Genomic DNA, 22,566 nt, shown 5'->3' with positions numbered 1-22,566 from the left:
ATGGAGGCATAGGAGTCATGTTCACAAAACTCTTTGTTGCTCCAATTCATTAGAGTAGCTCCATCAAAGCCTATGCTTAGTGTTCTTGGCTGGACTACGGCGGACCACACATCTGATGCCGTAATGGAATGACAGCACACCCCAGATTAATGAACCCCATAGCATCTAGCCACACTTTTATTCCTTTCAGTGAATCTCTGGGGCAAGTTTGAGCGCTACCCATCCAGTAAAAAAGGCAAGTTCTCAGGCCCTTCATATAATTAGACTCACCTCTATCCCACTGCTGACTGACATTTTTGTCTGGGCAGGAGGAGGGCCCTGTAGGGGGAAGTCGGCCTCATAAATATGCCCGCAGCACAGATGTGCTAGAAACAACTGGACTGATTTTTATACTGATGGGGCCGCGAGGGACATTTTACTTTGCTTTTTAAATTTGTGATAAAAACCTTTCTTTTAAAAAAAGATTTAAACCTGACTACTCTTTACCCTACCTCTGTCCCACTGCTGGCTGCTATAATTCTGTCAGCAGCGTGCTAGTAGTTGAGGGGAGGAGGGCCCTGAAGCAGAAAGTCAGCCTCATAAATTGGTGGATGCGCAACAGATGCACGCAGCAGGTGCGCCACTGGAGCGTCAAAGGCAAGACCAGTAGAAAGCTTTTCCTACTAGATGAGCCGGCCGTGTATGGAAACCTGCAATAATTTCATAAGAACTTCCTCTAGTTTACTTACTGCTGTGACATCACTACTCAACCGTAATTAAAATGACATAGCTACTTTCTTCTTTCACAAAATATGACTTTTCAATCTTTGTTTCCTGGTGCCCATTCTAGCCTATCTCTTCCTCTTTCACTTCTCCTAAGTATTAGCCTTGCTTCCCTCTCTTGCTCTTCCATTTACTTTTTAGTTCCAGTCCATTTCACTCCAGGACTGTTTATCCAGCTCTTGTGTTTCTTCTCTATTTTATTTTTTCTCTAACCGTAGATTTTTAAAGCTTGGAAAACACTGGAAACACCTCTAGGGTGAGGTATTTGGGTGCAATAAATACCTCCTATCCTGAGTTTAGGGTCTGGAAATGAGGCATAACTTTCAGATTCTGTATTTATCATACCAGGATTTGCATATTTTGCCTTTTGCCACTCTTTTTCCCCTGAATGATTTTTAGCAGTTTTGACATGCAGAATACCACTCAGTGGAAATCAATGGGGTGCAAATAATAAAACATTTCCGAGCTCTTGTGAAGGAAAGTTTCAGTTCTAATAAGGACACGAATGTAAGGATTATGCCATCACCTTAATCTCTAACAGTAGCTCGCATTAGATGCCAACAGTAACATGCTTCATAATTTAACCCATAATGATCAAATACAGTTTAGAAGTAACCAATCCCATTCCAACACCAGCTCTGTAAGATCCATATGACTACCCTTCCCATACTGCCTTTTTGGGACTTACTCCATCCTGCTGTACCGTTTGTCCTTCTGCGTGTGCTCCAGGTATGTAAGTAGAAAATGAACTGTGTAAGGTATAATCGCCTAACTTGACTAATCACAAATGCTATAAACATATCAAAGATTCAAAGTGTAGGGGACAACAATACAAAATACCATTGCTTCTGAAACAACTGGGTTGAATTTTATACTGGTGAAGGCCGTGAGGGACATTTTAACTTTTGCTGCGTGCTCTGCTTTTGAAATTTGTGATAAAAACCTTTTTTAAACCTCTATCCCACTGCTGGCTGCCATTTTTGTCTGGGCAGGAGGAGGGCTCAGTAGGGGGAAGTCGGCCTCATAAATATGCCCGCAGCACAGATGCGCTAGAAACAACTGGACTGATTTTTATACTGATGGGGCCGGGAGGGACATTTTACTTTTTGCTGTGTATTTTGCTTTTCAAATTTGTGATAAATCCCTTTTCTTTTTTAAAGATTTGAACTGACGGCACTTTACCCTACCTCTAGCCCACCTCTGGCCACGATTTTTCTGTGAGCAGCGTATTAGTGGTTGGGAGGAGGAGAGCCCAGAAGCAGAAGTCGGCTTCATAAATATGCAGATGCACCATAGACGCACTGCGCAACAGACGCACACAGTGGGTACTCCACTGGAGCCCCAAAGGCAAGCCCATCTGTGCCTGGATGACACAAGATGCCAGGACCCCTGGAACCATGCCCTAAGGCAAAAACAAAAGTTTGATAGCTTCTGTTGCATTGGCACTCCGGGGTCTTTTGAAGGACAGGAACAAATGATTCACACTACCATTAGCGGATTCAGGGAGAGACCCTCTAACAAATCTAACATGGTGACCACTACGGGGATGGGGGGAGTTGGGAGTTCCCACCTCCAGCGCCTAAAGGCATGTATTTTAACGCTCGCTGTTTGGTTAAACCTGCGATAAGCATATGGTACACCATCAATAATAGTGAGTCAAGGCAGCTGAGCCGGAACTGGCTATTGAAATCCCTGTGGGATATAAAATCATCATGTGCAACAGGAAGGGAAAGGTTGGGGAAGGGGGTCGCGTTATATACAAGAATGACATGAACTGCAAATCTTTGGAGATGATAGTCAGCCTGTAGAGAAATGCTTGTTTTTCACATCACGTTCAACTTCCATACTCCTTATATGGGAGGGGCACTACTCTATAGATCTATATATTGCTGAGGGGCTACCCTCATATGCTGTAAAATATTAATATTTCCTGCATGTGTGAAATTTCAACTATTATGTTGAAACTGCAAATGCTCCCAGCAAGTAAGTATAAACTAGAGAAGGATCTGGAAATCACAGATCATAAGATCATAAGCAAGTGGTTAAGGGCTCTACCCATGTGGCAGGAGATACCATTGATCCACTATTCACAACCAGACCATCATGGATGATTTGGTGCTTGACCGACTGGGATTGTGTTAGAAGGTGGTTCTGACCATCTGAGCCACCAGTATTTTTCGCTTTTTGAGCACCAATTTGTTGATCTTTTACTGTGGGAGAGCCTCATAAGTTGGGACTCACCCACAGTGAACTCATGATGAAAGGTACTGCATGTGTATTTTACCAGTGTCCCCCTGGCGCGATTAGGCCACTTCGCTACAGCCAGAGTAAGGGGCACTGGGCTGGTTACATGCAGACACTTGTGTACATGCGTGTGCACAAGTGTAAGGGCTGCGCAGGGGAGATTCCTGGCGTGTGCAGCCCAGGAGCAGCTACAAAATGAATGGTGTGGCAGGACTTACGCAGAGCTGGGTGGTGACATGGAATAGGCTTTCTACAATGGGAAGAAACATTTGAGGGAAAGTCAGTGTGCTTTACTGTTTTCACGCCATTACTCTCCTATGAGGATGGGGAGCACATAGGCTAGTTTCACTTTCCTAGGGCCTACAAATTCCAGACACACACTAAAGTCAACTGTAACTTATGTGAGAAGAAGTATTCTACAGAGTTCAAAGTCATATTTGTTCTGCTTTTGGGTCATCCAGAAATGTCATATTTCTCTGAGTCAGCTCATCACCAGGGCCTGGCTGGGGATGACCCTGCCAGGCTGAATTAATGACCTTCTTCCCCAAGCTGTAGCATCAGAGGCCCAGCCCTGCACAACAAGCATTCCAAGGGTGAAGGCCTCCTCTCCAAGAAGAGATGTGTGGATCTACAGGTTCATCCATCAGCAGCTGTCACCTGGTGCCAGGCACCAAGCTGCTCTGAAGAGAAGGCAGCGAGGGAGGAAGGGGCTCTCAGAGACCATGTGGCATGAGACCCCTGGACGACGCCATTTTGAACAAACCCAGAGGCCTGGGCAGGAAGGAGGGAGCAGGGGCAGAGAAGTGATGTGTCGCTGTTTGATTGGTCAAACAGAAACTTCCTGCCAGCCCCCTCCCCATTCTTTAAAAAGAGGTTGCACAGGAAGAGGAGCTCTCACTCACCTGCCGGAGGATCTGTCGGCTGCTGCTGAATCTGGGCGGCTGTCATTTGGATCGGCCGCGATCGTGTGAGCAGGCTGGTTTGAGCTGGGAGGGAATGCCCCGAAAGCCCCCCCATCAACGCGGGCAAAGACAACGAGAAATGTCACTGCAGGCGACCCGTCTCCAGGGAACGCGGCAGTGGTGGCGGAACCAGGTATGGGAGCTGCGGGAGCTGGAGTGACTCGAGTGCATGGACGCCGAGGCCAGAATGCGGCCTGGAAGGATATCACAGGCGGAACGGAAAACCAGAGGAGGAGGTCCGGGTCAACTTTTGTGGAGCTGTTTGCAGGAACAAAGAGGTCGGAGAAGGACATCGAGAAGGCGGCCTCCAACGGCAAAGCAACTGCGGTGGATACAACACCAGAGGGCGAGAAGCGGCTGAGCGAGGTGGGCACTTTCTCGAACATTCAGCAGCATGGGGAGGCAATAAACAATAGTATAATATTACAGGCACAAGAGAAAAATTTGGGAGATGCCCTGAATTACCCCTTAGAGCCTATTATACATGAGATGCCCGAAATAGCTAAGCCAGACTTGACGGGACCTTCTGAGCCAGTGTCTTGGGGGGACCAAATTGAAGCAAATATGGTTGGGGGGGCCAAGTATCGGTGTCATGATCCTTAATGAGGGGGTAGATAAAGACGGGGAGGATGCGATGGATAAGGGGCAGCAGGATGAAAATATGTGCACCCAGGCAAAGGATAAAGAGGTTTTTACAGAAAAAATTCTACCTAAACAGGCTAGCCAGCTAGAACCCCCCATAACACAGCAGCTTGGCACTAGGAAAATTACGGTGGGTCTCATACAAAATAGGGAAGACGCAAACACGGGAGCGAAATCTGTGGGCCCATCCCAGGCACGGGCCAAACACTGTGCGCAGAAGATTTATGGAGAAAAGGAGACTGATAACGATTCAACTGACTATTTTTACTCACTGTCTGATAACACAGTATCAGTGGATGGCTCCCTCTCCATGACTAGCGCCAGCGAGGCAGAAAATGAGAATCTACAAGACTCTAGTGGAGGGGATTCTGCTACAACGCTACGGATGGGTAAAAGGGGGACTAAGCCCTCAATACAAGCTAATTTAGGTGGACAAGAACTAAACTGGGATTACTCGCCGGTAAATCAATTAGTGGGGGAGAGAGGCAAGCAGGCCCAGGATACGGATGAAACCCCTACCACTACACTGGACGCGATACTACAGTCAGTCATGGCACATCGAGAAGAGGCCCGACAAGATAGCAGGTGCTCTCAAGCAGCCATATGGAAGGTACAGGGCTCAGTCTGGAAAATAGCGAAAGTGTGCACCGAAATTTCGGATCGTATAACGGAGCTGGAAACACGAACAGGGAATATGGAGGCAGATATGGTATCAATACAGGCACAGTCCGCATCACATGAGGCCAGGTTCACAGATGCTCAGTGGAAACTCGAAAAACAGGAAAACCGCCAACGGAGAAATAATCTCCTATTTTTAGGTATCCCGGAGGATAAATGGGGTACAGATATCCGCCTCTCTATGATTGACCTGTTAGCTAAAGCTTTTCCTGAGGTAGAGGATTGGAATTGGGCACACGAAATCCAAAGAGCGCATCGGGTGCCCATGACTGCTAAACCACCGTCAGTTGTAACCCGAGATGGTAGACCTAGAGCGGTACTTGTTTATTTTGGGAACTTTCTTCTCCGCAAGACTATTTTTGAGAAGGCTAGACCAGATCGTAAGCGTAAGCTGGAAGATGTAGAGTTTTTTACACGCCCTGACTTCTGTCATGTAACTGTCGAGCGGCGCTGGAGGTTAAGACAGATGATGAGCCTGTTTCAAGCAACAGGAGTGCAGGCATATCTTATGAACTCAGCAAAGCTCAAAATTGTAATTGGGCCTTAAAAAAGGGAATCGAGATCTTTTGGCAAGAAACAACCAATCATATGATTACTATCACCCCAACTACGATGCTATTTGGGTATGATAGCCGAGCTGAACTATCTGCAACTCATAGAGATTTTGTGTTCATTACAATTACGGTAGCCAGACTTTTGATAGCCTCAGTATGGAAGGATGCAAAACCCCCGTCATATACTGCCTGGCTATATCGATAATTAAATATTCATGTTCAGGAAATGGCATTATATAATCACAAGGATTGGCGTGCAAGAGAGAAGGGACATAGGATATGGGGACCTATGACCAACTGGTTTAAAAAAGGATCCGGAGAGCCAGTAAATAGGACAGGAATCGGTTAAGCCCTGACGATTTATAGATATATGTATACAATATATATAATGTAAAAGGCTTTATGTTGTTGATTTGTGTTTTGTGTATCGGCCCTGCTACGATATTAGAGATAAGTGATTCAACTTAAAGGACTGTAAGAAAGGAATGTTAATAATGAATTTAAGTTATGTGTTCAAAATGTACCTTGTGGCAAAAAAACAAAAAAAGGAATTAAAGCGATATACCTAGCAAACGAATTCAGTACTGCGAATTACGGAAAATAATGATGCTTACATTCAATAGGAAGGCAAAAGACACACAATTTTTTTTTCTCAAATAATTTTATTGGGTTTTTCAAGAAAAACAAGAACAGAAATGAAAATAAAGAAAATCACAAACTGGAAAAAAAAAAAGAAGAGGAGCTCTCTGGGGTGTGGTATGCTGAGGAAGACTGGTACTGGAGCCTAGCACCATGGGCAGTTGGAAGGAAGAACCCCCTGACTGTCCAAGGGTCCTGAATTGCGCCAGGGGGAGGGTCCAAGACCAGTGAGCAGAAGCCTGGGCCTCTGCGCAGGGAGAAGAGAGGCGCAGGAGGAGAGCTAGGCGAAAGGCTGGCACAGGGAGCCAGTGAAGACAGCTCCTGCTGAATCCACCCTCCATGAGACCATCATGGTGAAAGAAAGTGTTCCCAGTGGCTTGGGAGTGCCACAAGGAGCACGAAGAGGCCAAAATGGAGAAGAACGGTCCCCTGGGGACTGAGAAATCTCCCCCCCCCCCCTCCAAGGTAGGCGACCTTTGACCTCTGGCCGGGCCAACGATGAAGCACGTGGGGCCCCTGGGGTGGGTCAGGTCCCGGGGGCTGCCCCCAGCAGAAGATAAGTCGGGGAGCACTGTCCCACCACTGTAAAAAATGCCCCTGTGGGGTGCCAGGAGCCCACCTTGGCCCCTGCCGAAACTGGAGACAGGGGAGCACCGTCGCGACCCCCTGGGAATGGGGTGAGGGGCCCGGGATCCCAACTCCGGGCCCCGCTGAAGGCAGGGAGTGCCGTCATACCCCCACGCGAAGACGAAAGTTGGGGAGCGCTGTCGTGCAACCCCCCTCATGAGGAAGCCCAAGCATGGTAGCACCGTCGCGCTCCACATGAAGATGGATCCGGGCCCAGAACCCCATCCCCGGGCCCCAACGTGAGGGAAGAGGAGAGGGGAGTGCCACCGCACTCACCCTCAGCCGGAGGAAGGCGGGGGGAGTGCCGTCACACTCCCCCGAAGACCCGCCGGTCAAGCGAAAGGTGCCGTATCTGCCCGCGAAGAGCAGCGCTGGCTCCCGTGGACACATACAAGGGTGCGGGCCGGACCGGGTGCCAGCCAGAGCAGCCGGGGGTGGGCTCCCCGAGCTGCCATCAGAAACCACTCACCAGGGCATGCACGGGATCCGGGTGGGTCTGGACCCCCAACGATGGGTCGACGCAGCCGGGGGTGGGCTCCCCGAGCTGCAGTGGGACCGGGTGGGTCCGGGTGGGACCGGGTGGGACCGGGCCCCCCCATCGAGGGCTGAAGATGCGGCGAGGCTGCCGGCAGTGCATTGCGGCTCTCCCCGGAGCAGCGCGGGAGCCGCTGCTAGAAGATGAACTGGCAGGAGCCACTTGCCCCATAATGCCTTGCAGGCCCGGACCAGACTGCAATGGAAAACAGCCTTTTCTTGACTTGTGGTGGCCCCAGAAGGATGAGGTCACCGCGACATGGGTGCCCAGGTGCAGGGGGAGCTGCAGGAGCAACGCCGTCTCCCCCAGCATGAAGATTAAAGTCCCCCCCTTAAGTCTCTTGGGGACTGGCAAGAAATAACCCCTCAAGAGCTCAGCCAGGCGCTAACAGCATCCTGTGGCTGGAACCTTTGTCCTTCAGCTGTGGGTTCCTTAGGGACTGCGCCAAGGTGTGAAGGGCTGAGTTGGGGATGTCTGGAGAAGGGCATCCCCTGGAGGTGAAGAGGTGTAATTGCATCAAAACTGCATTTACTTATGTTATTTCTTTTAGAGGGACTGAAAGTCACATGTGTTATGTGAAGTACCTGTGTAAGGTGGAGTCATAAGCAAAGTGAGGTTATGTTGCCAGACACTCCTGCTAGGGTGTCTGGCTGTATATGCTTAATCCTGTGATTCAACTGTGATGCCTTTTAGGGGCTTAAATTGCAATGCATTACAACTGTCATCAGCTATGATAAGTACCTCATTTAAAGTGATGCCCAAACATGTATTCTTGCTACTGCGTTAGGGGAAGAACAACCCAGATTGTTAGCCACTAAGATGTAGAAGTGTATACTGTATGGTCAGTATAAGATGCTCAGTCAGGATTATGTGTCCCAAGGGCAGGTGTACCTACTTTTAATGCTTTTTGAGATGATGGGTGGGTCGCCACTGGGATGGTGCCAGTTGGTAAGGCCCTTGCTCCAGGTTGTGTCAACCCACTGCTTTAGGGGGCAAGATGATGTGCATACATGGGAGTGGTGGTACTAGACCCCACCCCCCGTGGGAGGGGTGGAGATGTTATGCAATGTCACAAAGTAATTCAAACAGCTTATGTATATTTGTAAATTGGTGCATAGTATTAAGTAGTGTGTGTGTTTAATAAATATACTCTTACTTTTATAAAGCAAAGTACAGACTGGAACTCTGCACCGCCAACGCTACGACCCAGCGCCACTCCATGCTCTCAACCCAGGCCGCAACATCAACTGCAAACTAGCATCACCAGCCGACACCCATGGACCCTTCAGCTGTCACCGCTGCCGGCACACCTGCAGCACCGCCTAGACACGGACCCAGCACAACCCGCCCACAAGACCACAGCCGAAACCGAAGACCCTGCAACGCATCCTCCTCAACGTCCAATCCCTCCACAAACATGCCACTGAAATCTGGGACCTCCTCGACAGCACCACCCCGGATGTAGCATTCTTTACCGAAACCTGGACCAACACCACTACGGGACCGGACATCGCCATCGCCATTCCCCAAGGATACAAGATCTCCAGGAAGGACCGCCCCACCCGCCCAGGAGGAGGAATCGCCATCGTCCACAAATCCACCCTCCGCCTGAGCACACTCCCCGACGAGCCCACAGACCTGATGGAACACCTTCACTTCAAGATACTGGCCAGCCCTACCTCCACCCTCTGAGGAACCCTCATCTACCGACCCCCAGGACCCGCGGACTTTTCGCCAACTCCATCACGGACATCATCTCCCCGCATGCCATCGTGTTCACCAACTATACCCTACTGGGAGACCTCAACTTACACCTCGACAACCAACTGGACCCCAGCACCACATCCCTCATGGACAACCTCCACAACATTGGACTCTGCCAGATAGTGACTGAACCCACGCACTGAAGCAGGACACACCCTCGACCCCCTCTTCACAACAGGAAACTCCATCACCTTCAGCCACACCACCGAACTCCCATGGACTGACCATCGATGCGTCCACTTCACCTTCAGAACACCCACCATCCACAGACACCAGCACCTGCTCCCACAAAGAAACTAGACCAGAATCACTAACGACCAGCTAACCTCAACACTCAGCAACTCCACCACAACCATCGCGGAAAACGACAACCTCAACACCGCAGCCCGAACCCTGCACAGATGGATCTCCGACAGCGCCAACACCATAGCCCCCCTTAAGAAAAACAACAACACCCACGCCAAGAAAGCTAGATGGTTCACCACCGAACTTCGAGAGTCCAGACGCACTTGCCGTCACCTCGAAAAGGCCTAGAGGAACACCAAATCCACAGAAGCCCACAACAACTTCAGAGCCGCCACCAACGCCCACCTCCAACTCATCAGAAAAATGAGGAAAAAAGCGATTGAAGACAGAATCTCCACTCATGCAACAACATCAACGAGTTCGCCCAAACCACCAGCGAGTCCACCAACATCCCTCCCTCACAAGACCTCTGCGACAAACTCAGCACCTTTTTCCACCACAAAATCAAGAGCATCTACGACAACTTCGACGAAGACAACGAACACACTGAACCCTCACCAACCACCCCGACACCCTGAAGCCAGCGATCGACAACTGGACAGCCCTCACCACCGAAGACACACTGAAGATGAAAATGTGGTGGGAGCAGGGGTCCGTGGGGGCCCCGGAGTGGATTGACTTCATCAACAGAGCCGCCGACACCATCGCACCCATGCTCTGCCACACCATGAACCGCTCCGTGGCAACTGCCTCATTTTCTGACGACTGGAAACAAGCTGAGATCAACCCCCTCCTGAAGAAACCCTTGGCGTACCCCACCAACCTCAAAAACTACAGACCCATCTCCCTGCTCCCGTTCCCAGCGAAAGACATTGAGAAAGCCATCAACCGCCAACTCTCCACTTTCATCGAAGAGCACAACATCCTTGACTCCTCCCAATCCGGCTTCAGAAAAAAAAACCAGTACAGAAACCGCCTTCCTCGCTGCAACAGACGACATGCGTACCTTACTGGACAAACAGAAACAGCAGCCCTCATCCTCACCGACCTCTCAGCGGCGTTCGACACAGTCTATCACCGCACCCTAATACGCAGACTCCACGACGCAGGGATCCAAGAAAAGGCCCTCGACTGGATACGCTCCTTCCTCTCCGGCAGAATGCAGCAGGTCAGACTCTCCCCTTTCCTCTCGGACCCCACACCTACCACCTGCGGAGTCCCCCAGGGGTCCTCCCTCAGCCCTATGCTCTTCAACGTCTACATGGCTCCGCTCACCCCCATCGTCAGAACCTATGGATTCAACATTGTGTCATACGCAGACGACACCCAACTCATCCTCTGCCTATCCAACGAACCCAACACCGCCAGACACAACTTTTGAGAAGGCATGGAAGCCGTCTTCAAATGGATGAAAAATAGCTGCCTACAACTAAACACCAACAAAACGGAAGTACTCATCATGGGCCCAAACCCCGACGCCTGGAACGACACCTGGTGGCACCCACCCTCAGAAGCCCGCCCAACCCCACAGACCACGCACGCAACCTGGGTATCATCCTGGACTCAGAGCTCAAAATGGACCACCAGATCAACTCCGTCTCGTCCTCCGGCTTCCACACCCTCCGCCTCCTACGTAAGACCTTCAAATGGATCCCTCTCGAACAAAGAAAGACCGTCACTCACGCTCTGGTCACCAGCAGGCTCGACTATGGCAACGCACTCTATGTCAGAATAAACAAAAACCTCACCCGCAAGCTACAGAACATCCAAAACGCCGCCGCAAGACTGGTCCTCAACCTGTCAAGAAACTGCCACATCTCCCAGCACCTGCGCACACTCCACTGGCTCCCCATCGAAGTTCGTCACCTTCAAGATGCTAACCCATGCTCACAAGGCCCTCCACGACACCAGACCAGCGTACCTGAACAGCCGACTCAAATTCCACACCCCCTAAAGGACCCTACGATCAGCCCAGCTCTCCTACGCCATGGTCCCCCGCACCAGAAAGACCAGATCAGGAGGCCGCTCCTTCCCCTTCTGCGCGGCCAGAGCCTGGAACGACCTTCCGCTCCACCTCAGACAGATAACATCACTCCCCATCGTCGCAAGAAACCTCAAAACCTGGCTCTTCGACAGATCCCTCCTTGATGGACTGGAACATGCGACCCCTCCACCCCCCAGCGCCTTGAGACCCTTACGGGTGAGTAGTTGTGCTTAAACACCTGATTGATTGATTGACTGGACAATCAATTACTGAGTGTTATTTCTGTGCATCTGTAATGGCGATTACTAGCCCACACCACCTCCCTTGAGTAAGCATTAGACTGCTCTGCAACGCTACCCTCTGAGAGTCAAGCGCTACAATAGGGTGTTTGTTTCCCAGTGAAGGACAAATGTGACATGTTATTTGTGCAGGCCTCACAGATACTGCCTTGTTTTCCAACAGATGGTCAGACCACTTCTTTATGCAGTTTAAGATAGCTCACCTTGCGAGGTCTGCAGCAAATAAAAGAAAGGAATATAAGATATCTAGGAACTGCAAAAGCCTAGAGGAGGAGATGTTCAAGAAGGCTTTTAAGAGAGATTACAGACACTTCATCTCCGAATGAGGCTGCCAGTAATGTTTCCTCAACCTTGAGGTTGGTGCTGCACATCATTGTCCCTGTTTCTACAAATAAATCTCAAATAAATTGTCCTACAGCACCCTCGTACACACTCAGTCTGAAAGAAGAAAAGCTGAGATGCAAGAGGCTTGAAAGAGAGTGGTGACTTTCAAATGCATAGATAAAAAAGCTTTTAGAACCACTTTGGGCTGTTATCATAAGGCCCTGAAGCTTGCATGAAGAAACCATTTTACCCATAAGACTGATAGGAGCAAGTGTTCCTACAGGGAACCTTTTCACATTCTGAAGGAGTTATCCTATCCTGGGGTTATTAATAGGTCCATCCCTGCATCCTTGAGACTATGCAATCAATTTAGCACATTTGTTTGTGATAAGATCAAATTGATTTACACAGGGCCCGATACAGTTCAGGTGTTGAGGGAAGGTGATCCTCCGATGGACGATGGGCCAAGTTGTGGGGCTTTTGTGCCAGTTTTTGTACAGGAAGTCCAGAACATCATGGACAAGAAAAAGTTTAGGCTACCCCCTGGATCCTTGTCCACACTTTGTCTTTAATCAACTTGAAATAACTCTTGAGCCACACTTGACCGACATCATGAATTGCTCCTTGAGCAAGGCAGAGGTCCCTGAGCAATGGAAAAAGTCTCTAATGCGTCCATTACTGAAGAAACCTGGGGCCAATTCACAAATCATGCCAGCTTTAGGCCAATGTTGTTGCTTCTCTTCCCGGGGTAGATTCTGTAGAAACTGTTGAATTTGAGACACCTAGTATTTGGAAAGCAATCAGTTTTTAGATGATTCACAGTGTGCATATAGGGCAGATTACAGTACTGAAACTGTGCAGGTATCAGTTACTGACAGCATCAGATGCGCAGTCGATGAGGGCAATTTACAGCATCAGATGCGCAGTCGATGAGGGCAATGCTACTGCCCTCATCTTACTCAATCTTTCCACTGCATTTGATACAGTGTTGCATGCCGTTTTACTAAACCACCTGTCAGATATTAGGATACACTCAGGTTCTGAAATGGTTTTGCTCCTTCCTGATGCGACATAGTCAGTTTATCTGAAACAATATACTTCTAATTAGGCAACCATATGTTGTGGTGTTCCACAAAGTTCAGACCTGAGCACAACACTTTTCCGCTGGGTGGGATAATCCTTGTTTCTGTGCATTTAATAGAATTCCAACTTTCCTTCACAATAGTTTGGATCTTTTTTATTCTACATCAGGATGAGTGGCAAGGGTTATGCTAGTTCAAAACGTGCTCACCATTAGCAAAGCTACATCTCACACTGGCTTAAAATAAAAATGATTGAAGGTAGAATCAGACAACCAGTCTGCAGCTTTTATAATGCCCTCTAATTGAGCACCCAGGGAAAAGGCTTTAAAGGCATGGCTCCTCTTGTTGTGTCTGCACCAAAGGTGGATACATCAGTACCCGCTTCTTGCATAACCCACCTCATTCATCTAGGGATGGTAGGTTAGGAAACCAACAGAATGGATTTTCTTCACTGCAAGCAACAATTTTGACCCCCTGCGGGTCTCATATTCTCAGTCATGGCTTCATAAGCCTTAATGCACTGTACCACGCACAGTTTTGGTGAATCCCTGAATTCTGGATAAGAAATCAGCCCTATGTTAGCCGTGGTATGTCTAGACACTGTAAAGGTAATCTCATGTCTAATACCCATCTGCAGGACACCAAGCAGAGTAACATGGCTAGCCTCCCTGTTAATGTTGTCCTTTTCGGGTATTCATTACTATACCATGATAGGAACTTGTAGTTCAGAACCCTATTCAGATCCCACGAACAAGAATCTTTCTGCAATGGGGAAATCTAAAGTGCAACCTAAATTACCCTGTGCAAAGTGTGCGTTACGATTTCAATGTCTCAATCGTTAAATATATTGTGCATCAAAATTAAGAAGTGAATATTAGTTTCTCGAGCAATGACAATATTACTGTATCTTAGGGACAAACTTAAAATATGATTTCTAGTATGGCCTAATGGCTGCAGTCTCAAATACAAGTTATGCAAAGAGTAGCTGTACAGACATGTGAATTACATTAAATCTAAAGTGTGACTTCTCGCAACAACCTGCAAAACCACGAGATGTTCTTCCACCAACACACCATCCTCTAAAGTATAACCAGTTGATATAGAATTTTGGACACCACGCGATCCAGACCTCATTACACACACCAAGCACAACCTAGTTGCAAGGCTGACCTGTAGTGCATAACTGTGCTCTCTGCCCAGGTTTTCACAATGAGTTCATTAGCAAGTCCTGAAATGACTGGAATGATTCACCAGCGTTGCCTGTAATCTGCTACCATGAGGTTGAGTAATCACTCCTCCACCAACCAGTGATACCGTCCTTCAGGATCTCTCATAAGCGTTCAACAGATGGGGAGAGGGATTGGTGAATCCTAAAAACATTCCACCAGATCCTGCTACCAGATCTCCAAATCAGTGTGATGAGAAACAGATTCACTCACTGCCTTACCTGAACTGCTACTATAACTATCATGGTGAATGGTGGAGAGGCATATTTGCTCTCCTTGTCCCGCTCCTGTAGGAAAACGTACATTGCCAGACATTCCAGGTTCACTCTCCAGTTGAAATAATGTGGGAGTAAGTAAACTAATCTCAAAGCAAAAAGTTTTATCTGGCATTGGCCCAATCTGTCCATGAGAGCCCGGAAGATCTCCAGGTGCAGCATCCAGACACTGGAATCCTGAAAGTGTCTGGATTGCCAATCTGCCAAATCACTCTGGTAACTGTGAGAAGGTGGCCTGGTATATGCTGTCCACTATTTAAAGTGGGCACCCTGTACCAGTCCACACGACCATTATGATGTATGAGGTCAAAGATAACCTTTAGAAAGCTATCCTGGTGGTAGCTGTGGAGAGCAGCCTTCAGGCTTAATCTTGAAGGAATGTAAAGCAGCTTGTTTTACCTGAATATCACCTCCTAAATGACTAAATGAAAGGAGAACCAAACAGTAGTTATATAAAAATATGTATTTATTAATATAACACTCTCTAATAGTCTCTATGCAAGACTAAGGCACAAAGTACACAATACTGGATCAATAGAACATTCATAAATAGCACAATACATAGCGGGCTCCAGGGGGAGACCGAACCATACACTAAAAAAAAAATGGTATAACAACAACTTCACTAGACACCGTGCCTAGAGCACGTAGAATCGCTGGGACCCCAAGGAACCACCCAGAGGTGTGACACAGGGAGCCCACGGAGGACAGGTGCCGTGAGGAAACACGGACGTGTGCTCCGTACAACTCTATGGGAAAGTTGCGGTTGCAAAGTTACAAGTTAAGGAAACTTCTAAGAGGACTTTGAGCAAACCCTTTGGAACATAGGAGGTTCTAAGGCCAACCCACCAGTGACTACCGAAGTACTCGGGTTACCTCCCAGAGGATCCGGTACATAGGGGTCAATTGGTGTCGGAAACCTTTGTCGTTTTCAAAGGAGAGCTGCAAAGAATTACTGCTGCCAGGAGGGCGAAGAGTGTCTGGTGGAATCCGAGCCTGGATTTGAGGTGAGAGGAACCTAAAATCAGAGGGGACTGAGTCTGGGTCACTTCAGGTGACCAGGGGCTCAGTAGTCGAATGCCCACCGATGTCGAGTGCTTTCGGAGTGAAGAAGAGCTGTTTGACTCTGCAGCCACGGGACCAGGAGATGTTGAGAACAACCAGGATCGGGAGGTGAGCTGTCCCATGAAGGATGTCAGCTGGAGCACCAACAAGCCTTTGCAAATGCAACCCACATGGTCAGAGGAAACAGGTTACGGTGTGGACCAGCAAGGTCCAGGGGACTCTCCAAGCACTGGAGAGTCAGGGAAAATCTGGAGCAACCAGGTAATCCCAAGAACAAACAAGGTGACCCTCACCAGGACCTACAGGCCAACGGTCCAGGGATCGCAAGGAGACCTCAACAAGTTTGCAAAGTACAAGCCCACAGGACACTCGAAGAGTGGAGGCCTGAAATTTTCGGTGCAAATACTGCTCGGTGTCAGGGCTACACGGAGTCCAATGCACAAACTCGGAAATTTTCAACAAGCATATGCAATTGCAAAAGTACGTGGTGCACAGGGGTTCGGGTTGTACGGTCCCCACGAGGGATTCTTGTCTCAGAATCACTGAGAGGGCAGATCGACCTCAGGGACCTTCAGGAACCCACCCCCTGTGTTGCTGAACTCTTTGGAGTCCTCAGGAGCTCGGGAGAAGCAAACCGGTGAGATGTGTTTAGGTGCCTGGTTTTGCAGGAGAGTAACTCCTTTACTCCAAGGGAGATTCTTCAGTCGTCCAGCATCGTGCAGGCAGTCGAAGTACTTGGTTTCTTCTCAGCAGAATCTTGTCCAGGTAAAATCTAATGTCCTGTAGTCAGGTAACCCACTTTATACCCATGGGAAGGGGTGGAAAGATTCTGTGGACCTCCCTAGGGGAGGGGCAGGACAAAGGGGTGGCTACACCCATGTCCTTTGTCCAGTTCCGTGCCAGAGCAGGAGCCAATGGCTCCCAGAACCGGTTTGAGCTGGACTATGCACAAGGACACCAAATGTGCCCCCAGTGCAGACTTTCTGGCACTCTCAGAGTGCGCCCACCCAGCCCCAATACACTAAACCCTGTCTGAGAGGTGGCCACACCTCCCTGTGACAGGATGCCTATTGTCATCCCTTCCTCTACTCGAGCTTGGCTCAGCAGCAGGAGAGCAGAATCGTGTCTGTGGCAGGCAGCGTCCATTTTGTGCTGCCCAGGTCGAGAAAGCTGGTACCAGGTAGACCGGTGACCCACATATGTCTCTTTGGAAAGGTGGAATCATACCTCCACACCATTTACTGGTGTGGAGGTATGATTCCAAGGTGTTTGACACCAAACACAACATGTTTCTAAGCAGCCGTTTTAAAGTTAGTATTTACCGCGAGGTTATAATGCACTTAAACATATATGTCTGGCTGCATCACAGACAACCCCGGAGAATGCTCATGCAGGGGCACCCTATCACGTAAAACCAAGCACACTGCCTTCAGGATTGATAAGGCCTGCCATGGGGTGACTGATAGGTATTTAAATGTAGTGATTTAGATAGATATAGGGAACCTATATCTTAAGTAAGTGGTGCAAGCACCAGCTTACACAGTCTGCTGTAGCAGGCTTGTCGTGTCAATTTGAATGGCCTCTCAGGGGTGGCATAATAGATGCTTCAGCCCCTGGGAGGACTCTGGGGTACCGATGCCCTGGGTACATGGTGTACCATATAATAGGGACTGATAAGGGTACCCCAGTATCCAATCTGGAGTGTTCCTAAAGTACATGCATTGCAATTTAAGGGAGAAAGCAGATAGACTGGGGTCCTGAATAGCAGGATCCCAGTCAGACTAGTCCAAAAACAGTGTGACATCAGCAAAAAGTGGGGGTAACCATAAGAAGCAGATACTACTTTCCTACACAACACCCCCCCCCCCAAACGCAAGGACATTAAACTAACCTTGACCAGTTGAGTCTTCATGTTCTAAGTGGAAATATCTAGAGAGTCCATCTGCATTGGCATGGTTACTCCCAGGTCTTTGTTCCACTGTATAGTCCATCCCCTGTAGGGAAATGGACCCCCTCAAGAGTTTGGGGTTTTCACCCTTGATCTGTTTTAGCCATAAGAGGGGCTTATGGTCTGTCTGAACAATGAAGTGAGCGCCAAACAGATATGGCCTCAACTTCTTCAGAGCCCAAACCACAGCAAAGATTTCCCTCTCAATAGCTGACCAATGTTTCTCTCCGGGGGTCAGCCTTCTGCTAATGAAAGCTACTGACTGATCCTGACCCTCTTCATCCAATTGTGATAACACAGCCCCTACCCCCAACTCAGATGCATCTGTTTGAACAATGAATTGTTTGGAATAATCAGGACTTTGCAGAATGGGAGCAGCGCACATGGCCTGCTTCAGGTCATCAAATGCCTTTTGACAGCTAACTGTCCACTGAACTTTCTTAGGCATTTTCTTGGAAGTTAAGTCATTCAAAGGGGTCACTAAGGAGCCATATCCTTTGACAAACCTCCTGTAGTACTCAGTCAGGCCCACAAAAGCTTTGACCTGAGTCTGGGTGGTTGGAGCAACCCAATCCATGATGGTTTGGATTTTGCTCTGCAATGGTTGAACCTGTCCTCCACCCACAAGGTGGCCTAGGTATACAACCTTATTCTGCCCTATATGGCACTTTGTGGCCTTGATAGTGAGGCCTGCCTTTTGCAGGGCCTCCAGAACATTTCTCAGGTGGACCAGGTGATCCTCCCAGGTGGAGCTAAATACAGCAATATGATCTAGATAATCTGCACTATAGGCTTCCAGACCTGTGTGAACTTTATTAACCAACCTTTGAAATGTGGCAGGTGCATTCTTCAAGCCAAAAGGCATCACCACAAATAGGTAGTGCCCACTAGGGGTTGAAATTGCTGTTTTTGGTTTTGCATCCTCAGCTAATCTGATTTGCCAGTAACCAGCTGTCAGGTCAAATGTACTTAAGAACTTGGCTGAGGCCAAAATATCAACAGGCAGACTGTCACCTGTTTCCACCTCATGTGTGCACCAGGTAACCTGACTTGGAGTCAGTAAATACATGTGTCTGTACTGATTGAGAACTTTCCTTCAATCAGTCTGTTACTGTTCAGTTGTGGGATTCAACAGAAATCGCTGTTCGCATGAGCTGAAGCCATTTTGGTTTGGCAGCCATTTTGGTTAGCCACGTGCTAGCCATGTGCTCCTTCCGTCTTTACTGTTGCCTGCTTTTCTAGTCTGCCCGAGTCATCAACTATAGTTAACTCCTTCAGCACTGAGCCAGAGCAATGTATGCTCAGAAAGACCTGTAGCTGCTAGAATACACCGGCTTAGAGTGTAACTGTCAGGCTATTCCAACTGATTTAAGCATTTTGGTTTCCCCTCCCACTCTGTTGACTAAGTAATTTCTGTATGTCCATATATGTGAATAGCTATTCTTGTGTATACTTGTACCGCCTCTTTTTGAGTCTCCATGCTTACTCCGCAACGAAGGGTGTATATAAGCACCATGGTTTCTGTATTCCATGGACTACCTTATACATTGCCTGTGGGTTCTGTATCGATGTAGTCCAACTCATGAGTGATAATAAACTATTGTTTTGATATTACAGCTTCCGTGCCAATCTCTATTTTGTTGGTCTAAGGACTAAGAAGGGCAAACCCCTGCACCGGTGGGCCCCTGAAAAGGCTCACTCCCACAAATTGGCGCCCGTCACATGGGGCTCATCAGAGACACGGCTGCCCGAAGGAGTGGTCTCGACGGAGGTTTGGAATCTCGCTGAGGATGTACACTGCACGAGGAGACCCTTGTCTTTGCAGACCGAAGTGCTTTTCCGATTTTCCCGATTTGACCCTCCAGGTGGTGACCGGTTCAGGCTGAGATCCCTTTGGCGTTCGTTTTACAGTGACCATTAGGTCAACCCAGAGCTTAGCAGTTAGAAGCTGGAGACTTTTGTTTGGTAAGGTCGCAAGACTTTTGACTTTGGATTTGCTTGGCCAAGATTTTGGTTTTGGTTCTTTTTATTGCAATAAAAAGGGGCAGGTAATGAGGAGATTTTTCTCTATTTTTGGTATATTCGGATCGGTACTATAGTTGGGGATGGTACTATTTAACTGATAATATTATATTTATTATAATATTTTTAGCATGCCCGCTAGTAGGGCACTTCGTAGGATGTGTTGCTGTCTTGGTGGTACCACAATGGATTTTTTTCAAAGTCAGTCAGCTCCCCCAGAGGGGACACCCAACAGACATATGTATGTCAAATTCGGTATTTCTTCCAAAATGTATAGTACACTGTGGAACAAATATATGAAAAAAAGGATCCTGATCAACGCACTTAGTAAAATTTGTAAGTTGTGATATGGAACGCTAGCCCAACAGGTAATTCGGTGTATTTTGGAAAAGGTCTGGGGCTAGAGCCTGTCTTCTTGAACATGGAACAGTCTTTGGGCTGTTTACTTGTCTTGGTGCAGTCTCTGGACTGCTTTTGAGAGCTCTTTTTTTTGTAAATATGATTTACAATTGGTATTTATAATTGGTTTGGTTTGAGTACAGTCTGTGGGCTGCCTCTTGTTTTTGTCCTAAGTGTTGATTTTTGGGTTGATTGTGTGTTTGAGTGTCTATGTGGTTTGTAGACTGACACCAATGGTAATGCTTGTGAAATACTTGTTTGAGTGAGCAGCGACTGTGCTCTTTGTGTAAGAATGGCTTGCCTCAGCAATCTGTGTTGTGTCCTATGAGTGTGTGGCCCCTTCTTGAAAATGTCTGGAATGAGCTCAATTTGGTTTGTTGTCGTCATTATGTTCTGCAGATGCAATTGGAAGAATTACACTTTAAATTTCAAAGAATGAATTATATAAAATATGTTAAGTAACTGCACGCTACTATTAAAAGTAATGCAGTAACAAAGTATAGATGTGTGAACATTCAATTATTATATTGCCACAATTGTAAAAAAAAATTGAATTAAAACTCAATAGGAAAAAGTAGGCCTCACTGAGAAAAACGAAAGTGTGTGTTTTACACAACTAGGACTCAATACAAAATGTTACAGCATTATCCTTAAATACATTATATTATATATTAAAACGCATTCACATTATCTGAGTAATTGGTTGCTGCTAAAATAAAAGCGTCCTTTTCCCACACTGCAAAACGATAGATTTTGACTAGCTTGGAATGCCTGGGTTTTAAATAGAATGAACCGTGCTCATTCCCAGCACCAGAAAGAGAGCTTTTAACAGCTGCTCAAAGCTGTCTGTCCGAAGGAAGCTGTCAGAGCAGACGGGAGTAATAAATGGCTTATCAATGTTTTGGGGTTTCAATGAGGACATTAGAATACAGCAAGGCCTTTTTCTCCTGAGAAAGTGTAGAAGCTAACGCCTGCTGGTCGTAAAACACAGCTGAGTAAATAACACATGGCTATGCCCAGGCACAAGCTGCAAATAAACGCTGTGGCAACTAGGTTTTAAGTTAGTGCAACATGGTATGAAGGCATGTGCATTAAAGACTACTGATTTTGAAAGTTAGAAATACAGCTTCATTATTTTGGATAAAAGAGAAAGGATAAAAAGTAAGGACTTTCTTTCTTGTTGCTTTCCTAATAAGCACATCTGTGGATCTGATGGTTTCAGTAAAGCTTTTGTGCTTAGTTTTAAAAGCTGTTTTGTGAGGGTTTTAAATAAATGCATTTAGAGGCAAAGGCAAAGGAATAAGGCTTGCTTTTCATATATGGAAACAACAAAAGGGTTAGTGATCATTATTCCCCCCAAAAAATGACTACATGAAAAAAATTGTTAAAAGTCATTGCACTAAAATCGTTTTTACATTATTATGATCTTTATAATGTCTAATACCACAATTGTGACAATTCAATAATATTTAGCAATGTAGAAAATTACCCTGTGCAAAGCGTGCGTTACGATTTCAATGTCTCAATCGTTAAATATATTGTGCATCAAAATTAAGAAGTGAATATTAGTTTCTCGAGCAATGACAATATTACTGTATCTTAGGGACAAACTTAAAATATGATTTCTAGTATGGCCTAATGGCTGCAGTCTCAAATACAAGTTATGCAAAGAGTAGCTGTACAGACATGTGAATTACATTGCAAGCCTTTATGCAAGCTTTTATGCACAAGAATTCTGGGTGCATTATGGTATTATGAAAACTCTAGTTCTTTAGGAGCTAGAACGCACAGTGCACAAGAAACAAAAAATAAGAGTACAAGTTACATCCTACCTTTAAATTATCAGCACACAGGCATGGAGCAGGAATGCCCTTCAGCCATGCTTCTCGAGAGTTACTTTGAATTGTAAAGGCACGTGGGAATGACTTTGCTTGGATGAGGGACAACAATTTTAAAGGTCAGAGGCCAAGTTCTGTATTTAGCAGACTAGCACGGCTCAACGCAAAATACCCACATAGAAGGGGTCTTTTTAATAGGCTTGCTCTGGCACTTCGACCTTGGAAAACATTCCGAAGGAGGGGATGACAGCGCAGAGAAAGAGAGAAGTTTTGCTTATTATTTTTGGCGAAAGACGAGGCAGGTTCTACGAAGTCATAGGAGAGAAGGAGAGGCAGTAGCGTATGTGGGCCCTGTGCAGAGAACAGCTCTGCCATGCATACAGAAATAATGGGTTTAACTTAAAGATTACTGTGCCAGGGCTACAGATAAGGAGGCAATGGAATTCAGTTT

The 22,566-nt window shown here is 47.2% G+C and overlaps 1 pseudogene; it reads left to right on the top strand.

Moving 5' to 3' along the window:
* The window catches only part of LOC146870947 (dehydrogenase/reductase SDR family member 4-like), a 253,161-nt pseudogene that overhangs the window by 1,353 nt on the left and 229,242 nt on the right, over nucleotides 1-22,566 (top strand).

This window comes from Triturus cristatus, chromosome 1_1, assembly GCF_964204655.1.
Source record: "Triturus cristatus chromosome 1_1, aTriCri1.1, whole genome shotgun sequence".
NCBI lineage: Eukaryota > Metazoa > Chordata > Amphibia > Caudata > Salamandridae > Triturus > Triturus cristatus.
Note: the sequence above shows the minus strand (reverse complement) of the source record. Positions and strands in the feature narration are given on the sequence as shown.